The sequence below is a fragment of the Phocoena sinus genome, chromosome X, assembly GCF_008692025.1.
Source record: "Phocoena sinus isolate mPhoSin1 chromosome X, mPhoSin1.pri, whole genome shotgun sequence".
Taxonomy (NCBI): domain Eukaryota; kingdom Metazoa; phylum Chordata; class Mammalia; order Artiodactyla; family Phocoenidae; genus Phocoena; species Phocoena sinus.
The window spans coordinates 71,175,065-71,185,276 of record NC_045784.1 but is presented as its reverse complement, the minus strand read 5'-3'; the positions used below and the strand labels follow the sequence as shown (position 1 = coordinate 71,185,276).

The 10,212-nt window shown below is 32.8% G+C and overlaps 1 non-coding gene across 1 annotated transcript; it reads right to left on the bottom strand.

Moving 5' to 3' along the window:
* Window positions 1-6,113: 6,113 nt before the first annotated feature.
* Window positions 6,114-6,186, bottom strand: TRNAR-UCU. Its single transcript has one exon. It is a non-coding gene; the product is annotated as a tRNA-Arg (tRNA).
* Window positions 6,187-10,212: the final 4,026 nt, after the last annotated feature.

Sequence of the window (10,212 nt, the reverse complement as noted above, 5' to 3'; positions counted from 1 at the left end):
ACCTCATTGTAGTTTTCATTTGCATTTCTCTAATGATTAGTGATGTTCAGCATCCTTTCATGTGTTTGTTGGCAATATGTATATCGTCTCTGGAGAAATGTCTATTTAGGGCTTCTGCACATTTTAGGATTGGGTTGTTTGTTTGTTTGTTTGTTTGTTTTATATTGAGCTGCATGGGCTGCTTGTATATTTTGGAGATTAATCCTTTGTCAGCTGCTTCACTTGCAAATATTTTCTCCCATGCTGAGGGTTGTCTTTTCGCCTTTTTATGGTTTCCTTTGCTGTTCAAAAGCTTTAAAATTTCATTAGGTCCCATTTGTTTGTTTTTGTTTTTATTTCCATTTCTCTAGGAGGTGGGTCAAAAAGGATCTTGCTATGATGTATGTCATAGAGTGTTCTGCCTATGTTTTCCTCTAAGAGTTTTATAGTGCCTGGTCTTACATTTAGGTCTTTAATCCATTTTTAGTTTATTTTTGTATGTGGTGTTAGTGAGTGTTCTAATTTCATTCTTTTACATGTAGCTGTCCAATTTTTCCAGCACCACTTATTGAAAAGGCTGCCTTTTCTGCATTGTATATCTTGCCTCCTTTATCAAAGATAAGGTGACCATATGTATGTGGGTTTTTCTCTGGGCTTTCTATCCTGTTCCATTGATCTATATTTCTGTTTTTGTGCCAGTACGATACTACCTTGATGACTGTAGCTTTGTAGTATAGTCTGAAGTCAGGGAGCCTGATTTTTCTATCTCTGCTTTTGTTTTTGTTTTTGTTTTTCTTTTCTCAAGATTGCTTTGGCTATTTGTCATCTTCTTTTCTCAAGATTGCTTTGGCTATTTGTCATCCATACGTATAGTGAATTTTTTTTGTTCTAGTTCTGTGAGAAATGCCAGTGGTAGTTTGATAGGGATTGCATTGAATCTGTAGATTGCTTTGGATGATATAGTCTTTTTCACAATGTTGATTCTCCCTACCAAGATCAAGGTATATCTCTCCATCTGTTTGTATCATCTTTAATTTCTTTCATCAGTGTCTTATAGTTTTCTGCATACAGATGTTTTCTCCTTGCATAGATTTATTCCTAAGTATTTTATTCTTTATGTTGGAATGGTAAATGGGAGTGTTTCTTTATTTTTTCTTTCAGATTTTTCATTGTTAGTGTTTAGGAATGCAGGAGATTTCTGTGCATTAATTTTTTATCCTGCTACTTTACCTAATTCATTGATTAGCTGTAGTAGGTTTCTTGTAGCATCATTAGAATTCTCTATGTATAGTATCATTCCATTTGCAAACAGTGACAGTTTTACTTCTTCTTTTCCAATTTGGATTAATTTTATTTCTTTTTCTTCTCTGATTGCTGTGGCTAAATCTTCCAAAACTGTTTTGAATAATAGTGGTGAGAGAGGACGGCCTTGTCTTGTTCCTGATCTTAGTGGAAATGGTTTCAGTTTTTCACGATTGAGAATGATGTTGGCTGTGGTTTTGTCATACACAGCCTTTATTATGTTGAGGTAAGTTCCTTCTATGCCTACTTTCTGGACGGTTTTTATAATAAATGGGTGTTGAATTTTGTCAAAAGCTTTTTCTGCATCGCTTGAGATGATCATAAGGATTTTCCCCTTCAATTTGTTAATATGGTGTATCACATTGACTGATTTGCCTCTACTGAGGAATCCTTGCATTCTTGGGATAAACCCCACTTGATCATGTTGTATTATCCTTTGAATGTGCTGTTGGATTCTGTTTGCTAGTATTTTGTTGAGGATTTTTGCATTTATGTTCATCAGTGATATTGACCTGTAGTTTTCTTTTTATGTGACATGTTTGTCTGGTTTTGGTATCAGGGTGATGGTGGCCTCTTAGAATGCATTTTGGAGTGTTCCTCCCTCTGCTATATTTTGGAAGAATTTGAGACGTATAGGTGTTAGCTCTTGTCTGAATGTTGGTAGACTTTGCCTGTGAAGCCATCTGGTCCTGGGCTTTTGTTTGTTGGAAGATTTTTAATCACAGTTTCAATTTCAGTGATTGTGATTGGTCTCTTTATATTTTCTCTTTCTTCCTGGTTCAGTCTTGGAACGTTGTGCTTTTCTAAGAATTTGTCCATTTCTTCCAGGTTGTCTATTTTATTGGCATATAGTTGCTTACAGATGTCTCTCGTGATCCTTTGTATTTCTTCAGTATCAGTTGTTACTTCTCCTTTTTCAATTCTAATTCTGTTGATTTGAGTCTTCTTACTTTTTTTCTTGATGAGTCTAGCTAATGGTTTATCAATTTTATCTTCTTAGAGAACCAGCTTTTGTTTTATTGATCTTTGCTGTTGTGTCATTCATTTCTTTTTCATTTCTTTCTTTTTTTTCCTCATGCAAATATGTCTCAGAATTTAGTACATGATAAAAGTGACATTTTATATTATTGGAGAAAATATAAATTAATTAGCAATGATTTAAGGCAATTGATTAGGCATATTAAAAATAGTTTATACTGTAACCTCATTTCTTATTTTCAATTCCAGTTGGAAACAATAATTAAATTAGGAAGATGAATGAAGAGGAGCAGAAGAAGAGAAAATTATAAAATTATTAGAAAAAATGATTTTTTAAATATTTGAAAAATAATTTTAAAATGGGAAAAGCCTCTAAAAATATTAAACAATATTGTAAGAATTGAGACCACCTGTGTCAACATAATTTAACTGTTTGTTCCATAAATTTCTTGCCCAGGAAGAAAAAGCTAAAAATCAATAAATAACTTTATTGTTTGCTTTAGGAAATTCTTACAAATCAGTTCATCTGGGCAAACAGTTTGCTTACCTGGATGAACAGCTTACTTATCAGTACAATAAGTTGCTTACCAAGAATTGTTTCAATAGCCTTGCTTCACTATGTCGACCAATCCTATACCACTACGTCATGAACTTTCATTTATTTCTGACCTGATATTTATGATTTCTTTCCTTCTGCTAACTTTGGAGTTTTTTTGTTCTTCTTTCTCTAATTGCTTTAGGTGCAAGTTTAGATTGTTTATTCGAGATGTTTCCTGTTTCTTAAGGTAGGAATGTATTGCTATAAACTTCCCTCTTAGAACTACTTTTGCTTCATCCCATAGGTTTGGGTCATCGTGTTTTCATTGTCATTTGTTTCTAGGTATTTTTTGTTCTCCTCCTTGATTTATTCAGTGATCTCTTGGTTATTTAGTAGTGTATTTTTTAGCCTCCACGTGTTTGTATTTTTTACAGGCTTTTTTTCTGTAATTGATAGCTAGTCTCATAGCATTGTGGTTGGAAAAGATACTTGATTCGATTTCAATTATCTTAAGTTTACCAAGGCTTGATTTGTGACCCAAGATATGATCTATCCTGGAGAATGTTCCATGAGCAGTTGAGTAGAATGCGTCTTCTGTTGTTTTTGGATGGACTGTCCTATAAATATCAATTAAATCCATCATATTTAATATTTCAGTTAAAGCAGTGTTTCCTTATTTATTTTCATTTTGGATGATCTGTCCATTGGTTAAAGTGGGTTTTAAAGTCCCCTACTATGAATATGTTACTGTTGATTTCCCCTTTTATGGCTGTTAGTATTTGCTTCATATATTGAATGCTCCTATGTTGGGTGCATAAATATTTACAACTGTTATGTCTTCTTCTTGGATTGTTCCCTTGATCATTATGGAGTATCCTTCTTTGTCTCTGTAATTGCCTTTACTTAAACTCTATTTTGTCTGATATGAGAATTGCTACTCCAGCTTTCTTTTGATTTCCATTTGTATGGAATATCTTTTTCCATCTCCTCACTTTCAATATGTATGTGTCCCTAGGTCTGGAGTGGGTCTCTTGTAGATGGCATATATACAGGTCTTGTTTTTGTATCCATTCAGCCAGTCTATGTCTTTTGGTTGCAGCATTTAATCCATTTATATTTAAGGTAATTATCAATATTTATGTTCCTATTTCTATTTTCTTAATTGTTTTGGGTTTGTTATTGTAAGTCTCTTCCTCCTATTGTGTTTCCTGCCTAGAGACGTTCCCATAGCATTTGTCATAAAACTGATTTTGTGGTGCTGAATTCTCTTAAATTTTGCTTGTCTGTAAAGGTTTTACTTACTCTGTCCAATCTGAATGAGATCCTTGCTGGCTAGAGGAATCTTGGTTGTAGGTATTTCCCTTTCATCACTTTAAATATGTCCTGCCACAACCTTTTGGCTTGCAGAGTTTCTGATAAAAGTTCAGCTGTTAACCTTACAGGGATTCCCTTGTATGTTACTTGTTACTTTTCCCTTGCTATTTTAATATTTTTCTTTGTATTTAATTTTTGATAGTTGGATTAATATGTGTTTTGGCATGTTTCTCCCTGGATTTATCCTGTATGGGTCTCTCTGCACTTCCTGAACTTCACTGACTATTTCCTTGCCATATTAGGGAAGTTTTCAGCTATAATATTTTCAAATATTTTCTCAGTCCCTTTGTTTTACTTTTCTTCTTCTGGGACCCCTGTGATTCCAATTTTGATGCATTTAATGCTGTCCCAGAGTTCTCTGAGACTGTCCTCTATTCGTTTCATTCTTTTTTTCTTTATTCTGCTCTGCAGTAATTATTTTTAAAAAATATTCCATGTGTTCTTGAAAATGATATATATTCTACAGTTTTGGGTTCATGGATATAAACATATCAGCATTAAGTCAGACTTTTTCCATTATAATATTCAATTCTGTATCCATAATTTTTGCCTATTTTATTAATTCCACATATAGGTGTGTTAAAATCTCTAACATGCCTATGGATTTGTCAACTTATCCTATAGTTTTATCAAGTTTTGCTTTATGGTATTAGGCATACACTTATTTATAGCTTTTATTTCATCCTGACGAAATAAAGGTTCATCATTATATATTGACCTTTTGGTTTCTAGTAATCTTCTTCCTCTAAAGTATTTTGTCTGATATTTTTATAGCCGCATCTGTTTTCTTTTGTTTAGTGCTTTAAATATGTGTTTCTACTTATTTCAACCTTTCTGTATGCTTATAGGATCTCTCTTTTGAAAACAGCTTAAAAGTCTGACAGAGAAAAGCATGATTTACTCATTTGTGGAATAATAAACTGTTAAAGAGACAAACAAACAAAATAAATAAATAAACCAACTAAACAAAAACAGGCACTTAGATACAGAGTTTCCAGAAGGGGAGAGGTTGGTGGAGAATAAAGTGGGTAAAGGGGATCAAGTTTATGGTGATGCATAGAAATTGAATTTTTGGTGCTGAGCACATTGTTGGGTATATAGAAGTAGAAATATAATATAAAACATTGTTACTTCAAAAAATAAATTTCAAAAATAAATAAAGTTAAATGAATATATAAAAAAAAAACCAACATCATATAACTGAGTTTTTCTTTTTTATTCAGTCTGACAATATATATTTTTAAATGGTAGCATTTATTCCTTTTATATTTAATGTAATTAATAGTACATACAGGTTTAAATCTATTATCTTATTTTCTGATTTTAATGTCTTGATTCTTTGATTTTCCATTTCCTTTCCTTTCATTTCTTGTTTTTCATTTCTTTAGTAATTTTTATTATTACATTCTCCCCTCTATTATTTGGAAGTCGTACACATTTTATTTGGTTCCTTTAAAGTACAGTATGCATCCTTAAGTTATGGAAACAGAATGTTGATTGATACTTTTATCTTCCTCTAAGACAATGTGAGGATCTTATAACACTTTAATTCTATTTTGCCTCTCTGTTCTTAACTTACATGCTAATTGTGTACTGTATTTTAATCCTCCTCCTTTTTCTTCCTCTTTTTGCTTTTCTCTCTTTCCCTCCCTCTCTCTCTACACATAAATATTCCACAAAATGTATTGTTTTATACATCCAATATTTATATAGATTTCCCCACATATTTATCATGTTGTTTCTCTTCATTTCATTTCTTACTGCATCTATGATCATCTGTTTGGAATTATTTTACTCCTAACTGATGAACACTTTAGGATTTCTTTTAATGTGTGCTTTCTTGTGGCAAATTTTCTCAGTTTTTTTTCAAAATTGTCATTATTTTGTTATCATTCTTTTTTTTTCTTTTTTTGGCCATGCAGCACAGCTTGCAGGATCTTAGTTCCCTGACCAGGGATTGAACCCAGGCCTCCTGCAATAGAAGTGCAATGTCCTAACCACTGGACCACCAGGGAATTCCTTTGTCTTCATTCTTGAAGGATGTTTTCATTGAGTACTATTCTAGGATTGGCAGTTATTTTCTAAAGGTACATTGAAATTAATTTTCCTTTGTTTTCTAGCTTTCACTGAAATTACTGAGAAAACAGATGTCTTCATAGTTGCTGGTTCCTTGAAGGCAAACTGTATTCTTTATTCTGACAAATTTTAAAATCTATACTTTTTAGTTTTCTATAGTTTCTCTATGATATGTCTAACTGTGATTTTTTTATTATTATCTTTTTATTTTCTTCTTGATATTTTTGGACTGGTTGAATTTGTGAATTGGTATTTTTTACAGAAACTTCTCTGCCACAATTTCTTCTAAAGTTGATTATGTCCCATTTTCCCTCTTCCTTCTCGGACTCCATTAAAGATATCATCACATTGTATCTTTTATGGTTTATCCTCTCTTCCACACTTTCCATTGCAATATCTCTTTGGAATTTATCTTGGATATTTATTCTGACCTGTTATCCAGTTCACTAAGCTGATATTCAGCACCATGTATTTTATTGTAAGATTTATTCAATCAGTCCTTAATTTTGTCATAGTATTTTTCAAGTCTGGGGTTTTGATTTCATTCTTTATATATGTGTTCTGTTGTTTCATTTCCCCTGCTAAAAAATTCAAGCTTGACAGTTATTTCCTTGAATAAAATGATTGTAGTTGTTTTACAGTCTGTTTCATAAGATCAATATCTAGAGTCTTCATGTGTCTGTTTTGTTGTCTACTGTTTCTTCTGTTTCTAGCTTATAGGGTCTTGCTTCTTTGTGTGTCTAGTTTTCTGTGAATGGGTTCTAGACATTAAATACATTTAGTATAAATAATATGAAGTCTAAGATTGCTATATTTTTCTCCAATGATGTCTTCAGTTTGCTTTTGTTAGGTTCCTGGAGATAGTAGCAAATCAGCAAGTTCAAAGCTTGTTATTTTCTGGGCTTCAAATTCAGAGTGCCCCAAAATTCAAATATTTGAGAGGGTTAGTTTCCTTTGACTTGCTCTTATACCTAGGGCTTAATCTCTTGTGTTCTCAGTCAAAATCAAGAAAAAATTATATTGGATCCTCATACTTTACCGTGAACCCAGGTCTTTGAATTTTTTTCTACCTAAACTTAAGAGGTCACTGAGCACTCAGTTCTGTCAACATCCTCTTTAAATCTGGAAATACTCCCAGGGTAAAAGTGACTTTGTTTTCTCTACCATATCTGTTCTTTACCATATCTCATCTCAGTAATTCCTCACTAGCTTCCTAGGTTTTTTCATTCTTTTAAAAATATCAAAAAATATTGCTTTTCAGTTGTGATCACTAGGAGCCAGAGAGAAATTAGTCTAAATCTACTTGTCTGTCATTATAAGTAGCACAAGTCTTTAGAGAACATTTTTATTTTCACCTTTTTCCTTCTTCTTGACTATGCTCTGGAAAGATAAGACTTAACTGTTAATTGACTTTCACATAAATAAACTTAAAAAAAGACATTTGGCTTGCTAATGTGAGCACTTTAGTATTAGACACTATATTTTTGTATTCTTAGCATCTGGCACAGATATGGCATTTAATGCATGTTTGTTTAATGAATGAGTCAATTAATGAATAAAAACAGCCTAGCAAACAACTTTCAAATAATGAATATTCTACTACTATTACAATAATCATATTTTATTTTGTTTTTGGTCTAATATAACTATAGATAATTTTTTTTTCTAAAAAATGATGTAAGAGATAGAGTGATTTTATAGTGGAAACTAACATCCACCAGAATCATCTCATGATTGTAATTATGTTTTTTGGATATAAATCAAATTCTACTTCAAGTTTCTAGATTGACCATATTATTTTTGTTTAGAAAGTCCCTTGTTGCAACCTAGTTTTTACATGTAGGCATTAATTTAAATTAAATAGATTATTATTTTCTTATTCACAACAGTTATCTTTCCAAAGAATATTTTGTTAGTTGCATGAATATAAGCATTGTACTCGTCAGTGCTTCCTATATGAGATAGAATGATCTTTTCAGAAAGTTCATTAGGTGTTGTATAGAGTAGTCAGTAGTAACATTTTGTACAATATATAATGGGTGAGTGTAAGAGTGGGAAGGACCCTTAAAAGATTTACTCTTCTAGAATGATTTATTCAGAAGTACAGAGGGATAAAATAGCACTTATTGATAAGTTGAAGGCAAACCATTCTTTAAAAATCTGTGTTATGTGAGATGTATTTGTAAACCATATTAATATTTAGGACAGTTTATAGTTAACATACATACTCAATTGTATTCTTTTCATTCATGAAATTACCTTTCCACTTGTCCTTGTGTATCTATGAGAAAAGGAATTAATTTTGGTGTGTAGGGATAAAGGAAGAGTAAGACCCAATCATGGGTCCAAGTAGGGTAGGACCAAGTAGGGATTTCTTGACAACTAAAAATGACAACATAAGATTATTGAAAACACATTGAAGGTAAGGAGTAGTTGATACCAGAAAGGAGAGAAGTATCAAAATGAAGGATTAGCTAGATAATAACAACTAGAACTGCAGGGGAACAAGGATGAATAACAACTCAATCCCTGCTCTCAGGGAATTCACCTTCTAATAGGAAGATAAGCAAGAACTATATTTATATATTAACAACCAGGACAACACAAGAACTGATGGATCAAAATGAATACAAGCCTTAAGTAGAGCAGAGTTCTGGAGGTTCCCTGATGTTCCAAGTGTTAATCCCTTAGTTGCTCGGTTACTGGAAGTTTGAAGCCAATGTCTTAAGGAGAACTGAGATGGCAGTAAGTACATGAGATGAAACATGGGACACTGGGTGTTTATGAAACTGTACATATTATTTCAACATTGTAACAATTAATAGGATCATATTGAGGCTTGCGTAGCCCTGGATACAAGACATGCAAAAAATTACAACATATAATAAAAGTTTGTATATCACGAAGTGAGGTCAAAGACACAAGAGTATTGAGCTCTACCTGGAGTTAGACTTCATGAAGGAAGTATCACTTCAACTGGGTCTCAAAATATGAACAAGCATCTGACATGAAAGTAATAGAGTAAAGGCATTCCAGAAACATGAACTGGCTTAAGTATGGTATGAAATAGTATGAAATGCTTAGGAAGCCTCAAATTTCTCAGCTCAACCAGAATTTAAGTTGCAAGGAAATAAGTGACAGATGATGTTTTTGGAGAATTAGGTAGGCGAATCGATTTGCCTAAAGTCATGCATCTTGTAAGTGGAAGAGTGATTATTTAAAATTTAGTTCTTTCTGGCTACAAATACTATAATTTTCCACTATACTTGTGTTTTATTATGACTCTTTTTTTAAGGCAGAATATTTTTGAAATGAAATCTTATAATTATACATAAAATATAAGATTTAATGTGCTTTGGTTCAAGTAGGGGCTATGACTGGCAACATCTTAGATACCTCTTTGGTCAAATCCATTGCTGTACAAGCACTCCTTTTCCCTCCAACAACTTCCCCACCCCACACATTTTATGGGCAAAGTTTCATGGGAGACCAGAGGAGAGAGTGACTAATTCACTTGGGAGAAGTCATAGAAAGTTTCATAAGGGGGGTGACATTCCAGCTGGGCCTTGACTGAAAAACAGACATTCTTCAGGCACAGAAGAGAGGAGTGGAACTGCAGAAGTAATAGAGGAAGAAAATGATGATTGTAGAAGAGTGGTTTTGGCCTCTCATAGCGAAAGAACTTGGACATTAACCTGTGAGCAAAGTGAGTCATTGAAAGATTTTTAGCAGTAGAGTGCTGCAAGCAAATTGGTATTTTCAAAAGATGATTCTGACATCAAGGTATAGAATGGAATGGAGCATCAGAAAGGCTAGAGGAAAGAAAGTAAGTCGTTTAGGAAGTTGTTGTCCCAGAAAGAAATGAGGTGGGTCTGAACTTATATTCTTGTGGCAAAGTAGCTCCTCACTATGAATTGAGGGAAGATAAAGGAAGTCATTCATTATTATCTGATTATTTGTTATTC